The following is a 4,871-nucleotide window of genomic DNA, read 5'->3' as shown; positions in this document are numbered from 1 at the left end:
CAATTTCCAGTAAATTTCCAAGCATATTTATGTAATTTAGATAATTTTTCAGTCATATACATGTAATTTCCGTGTAAAATTACATGCATTTTTTTCAGTGTACTCATGTGCATGCTATACCTACGCCAATCAAAATTGTCAAAGTGTGACATCACATATAAGCGGTAAATTAAAAACTGCTGTTTCTAAATAGCTTATGTTAGCAACATGCTCGTCTCAGATATATCATTTTGATTTCAAGTTTACAGGAAAAATCTGTTTTAAAACAATATTTTATAAACTAATAAAAATATCCTGTAACTTAACTAATAAATATCCTGTATCTTTCTTTCGAGGGCATTAATATGAAGCATGATGATCGAAGTGTTGGGAACATATCATAACTGAATATGAACAAAATTATATTATATATAGTTTACTTCGTTACATTTATACATTCACAAGAAATAGAAAATCTTACTTTTTTTTATGTTATAAACGTTTTGTTTTTCGCATGCTGCAACTCACTTAGCTGCGATCGTAAAATCTTTCGGTAACGAAAAATATTTTACGTTGTTCCCGTGAAGCAATTTTGTTTTCCAAAAATAATAATTGCCACAACCTTTCACGGAATAAGACATTGCATATATAATATTCACAATTAAAGAGGAAAAGAGACTTAATTATGAGTTTTTACTGAAATCGTTTCTTCGGATACAAACATTAAAGACCAGGGTCTACCATGTTTATCGTCGAACCATTCGGACGATCTAATAGCTCGGAGTGTAACGTCACACTTTGACTGCGCAGTGGTCTACCACCGGATGAGCATACCTTTGTCTTTATATCATGAGCGTAGTGAGAGAACCAAATCGATACGAAGTTACGCACGCGATAAGATCGAGCTCCAGACAACCAATCCGCATCGCGGAAAAGGGGCAACGATGAATTCGACTATCGATTTAACATCTCAATTTTATAATAGGAGAATGTTTCAAATACTAATCAAACTTTAATAACTATTTATTTCTTACACACACATTGCAATAACAACCTTTATTCAAATATAAAAGTGTAATAATTTCTTTTTATGTCGCATAATCGATCAATATGATTTTTTAAAGGAATTGAAAATGTGCTTACACGAACTTTCCATAGTAGACGACACATTGGAAGCACTCGGTGCGCCAAAGAAATATCAACAGCTGCATAACTGGATAATTCGAATAATAATCGGATGGATCGTGTATATTGTTTTTGACTTAACGATAATTTTTTTAAATCTTGACGCGCATTTCTTTGATATTTATTTATTCTTTGTGATGGACCATCCGGAATATATATTTATCTTAGGTGCTCTGATTTTGGGAACTTTCCTTGGGTTAGTATATATATAAACATTTATTTCGTAAACTATTTTTTATTGACAGTGTGCGTCAAAATGTTTACAATCTAAAATAAGGTAACTAGGCCCAATGTGGGCTCTCCAAACTTTGAGAATCTTTTTTAATTTTTTGCTAAGGTCAAAATTGAAAATTAATGGTCACATTCGAAAGAGGGAACATTTTTGGGGAACACTGAAAAAAAATATGAGTCATATTCATATATTTATATAGATGCAGTAGAAATTTAAAAGAAAGGTTGTATTTGAGGTACCTTAACAAAATATGTATCCAATGTGAGCTGCGCATATGTCTTCCATTTTTGGAAGGGATCGGTATTATAGTAATATTTTTAGCTTCGATTACTTAGATAATCATTAATCAAATTTGAAAATTTTTCAATTAATTGATTAATCAGTAATCAAAAGGAAAAAGTATTTAATTACTCGATTAATCAGTAATCAAAAGAAAAAAATATTTAATTAGTCGATTAATCAAGTAATCAAAAACATAATTTTTTAATTATTTCATTAATCAGTAATCACAAAATATAAAATTTTTTGATTACTTGATTAATCAGTAATCAGAATGTAAATAATTTTAATTACTTGAGTAATCGGTAATCAGACTTAAAAATTTTTTAATAATTCCATTACTCAGTAATTAAAAAAAAGTTGCGAAGATCACAAAGTGGTAGAGGACTTTTTGAATCAGTTTAGTCTATTTTATCTATACGCGAGCGCCTTATCAAGACTTACGGACACCTTGTAAAAGATACAATAAAATGCGTATATAATGCGTATATATTATTTCTTAATTTTAATGGAAGACATAACTAAATCTCTTTCATTCAATTTAGATACACAAGCACCAGATTTCATCAAGTCAATGATTGTTTACATGTACTTCATTCTGATCTTATCGAAAATAATGCAGATTGTGGAAGACAAAACAAATCCATTTTAGTGCGTCAACAGATAACAAAAATTAAGAATCGCAGGCAATGTATATGGATATTAATGTAATTTTTTAAATAAATTATTGTGTACACATATATGCACGCTCATATATGTATATAGTATGTATATACAGTGTACCTCATTTTATCTTTTGCATCGTATAATATCTCGAGAAAAATATAAAAGATTTAAAAAAATATTTTTGAAAGTGCAACTGTTCGAGACGGACGTATTTTGATTACACGTTATTTTTTCTAGATAGAGATGCCAAAAAATATGATGGCCATTTTCTTTTTTTAATGGAATTATATGATTTTTTACACAATATGATTAAAAGGAGACTATGTTGAAAAATAAAACTGACCGAATTTGATCGAAAAAATGTTTCTATGTTAGGCTTAAAACTTTTCGAATCATCCTCGTATTTTTACCAACATGATAAAATGCAGTACTAAAAAGTTCTGAAAAAATTCTCATAACTCTCAGAGAAGAAAATAAGTAATTTTTGTCACTTGCTATTTTTCTGTAAAGTTGATAGTATTTGAATAAAAAATTATTGTCAATATTCGGCGATTTTTAGTAATTAATATCTTTTTAACTTTTGCGAAAATTGCGAAAATTGCAAAATAATATACTTTTCAACTCAATTTACTCCGATCTATTAGCACACGAAATATTTGGCGGTCATTCTGGGACACCCTGTATACAAGAATAGTTAACTTCAACTGTGTGAAATAGTTGCATATGTTGAACTGATTACAAATTACAATTATTATATTTTAAATCGAATTCTACGAAAAAAGTATATTTTGATTAATACTTCTCGTACGTGTCTTTATGGTTTCATTAATTATAATTAATTTACGATTTACAGACACGTCCATCTACAACTATGCCTTATATCACGCAAATTAAACAAAATATTTAACATAAATATGTTACTACTAACGCTGTCGTACTTTATAGCAACTGTTAATTTTTATATTGAAATATATGAAACATTTTTGTTGAAGATAAAAATATGGACATTTGATATGGCCATTTTTGTAACAATATTTCTTTGTATTCAAATTATTTATGGAATCATATTTCTTACAATAAACTACACATGTCAAACTGTTTACTATAAGGTATAGTAGAATTAAAACGTTACTAATTATTTATAACTAGAATAATAAGCACAAGCAGCAATTTTGCATCAATGAAATTACACATATTGAAGTTTTCTTCGAAATGATGTAATTTTATTCATTTTCAATTTTACAACACGGGAAAAAATTTGAAATAGCTGAGACTCGTCAGCGATGAAATCATATTATCTCGCTACAAGCGGTTGCATTGAATCCAGCGTGGAGCTGCCACGGCTCCAACTTAGCAGTGACACGATTCGACTTTTTGCGAGTTCTTCTAACCATTTAATGAGGCGCGCATGGACGCGATAGATGACGATACATATCGTATCGCATCACGTATTTTATTCGTATACGGATAAAAACCATATCACATCACTCTACGCTGAAGCCGGAACAGCTCCAGCGTGAGCGCTACATACGGGATCGGCATGCGATTCGTGCTCACTCTAGTTTAAAGTTACCCCCTCTCTTTGTTTATTTCCTACGGATTCAATCACTCATCAAACTGAACTCGTTTGAACATTGGTACTATCAAAGTCCTAAATTTTTTTTAGGATTTTGATGTGTGTACACCGTGTACAAACTTTCATATTGTATATAAACAATTTTAGATAAACGAGACAGTAGCAATTCTTCACAAGTTGTCCAATTACAATTTCGATGACGACTTAAGTGAACAGGTAAATAATTACAACAAAATTTTATATAGAGAGTTTCAACTATTTTTTACTTAATTTTACTATCGCTCATAGAAGTTCAAATACCCGCATAAATTTTATCGAATAATATGCAAAAATTTGGGACACTGTAGAGCAGCAATTGTATTATACTTTTACATATTTTAGTGTACTTATGCACACAAGATACTAATACGATAGGTAGGGATACAGAATGTCCCAAAAAGATCGGAACTCCTGAATATTTCGGAAAATATAAGTTTTACAGAAGTGTTTCAGAAAGATATAGGGTTCAAAAAAATCTATTTAATGATCTTATCAGTTTGACCTTTGGTAGCGTCACGAAGGTTAAGGTCACATCAATTTTTTTTAATGGAACACTATATTTTTAATTTCAAAATCTAGTAGCTGATATCAAGAGCTTTTCAAAATAGTACAATAACACTAAAAAAGAAGTGTTTAATTTTAAAATATTAAAATGTTTTATTCTTGTCTCCATTTTTTAAACACTTAAGGATGTTTTAATTTTAAATTTTTTCAACAGACAAAACATTACGTGTTTGGATTTAAAACGCATAGTGTTTAAAACATGGAGACAAGAATAAAGCATATTACTTTTTACAGTGAAAGTTCATTTTCATTAAGTACTTTTCGAGTTATGAGGCTTGAAGTTTACAGTATCGCCGGCATTAGAGAGCATTACTCAAGATGTATCACGTGGCACTGGCGGATTACAGGGAA

Source organism: Mycetomoellerius zeteki, unplaced genomic scaffold, assembly GCF_001594055.1.
Source record: "Mycetomoellerius zeteki isolate Tzet28-1 unplaced genomic scaffold, Tzet1.0 scaffold58, whole genome shotgun sequence".
In the NCBI taxonomy this organism is placed as follows: domain Eukaryota; kingdom Metazoa; phylum Arthropoda; class Insecta; order Hymenoptera; family Formicidae; genus Mycetomoellerius; species Mycetomoellerius zeteki.
This window is presented reverse-complemented; position numbering follows the sequence as displayed.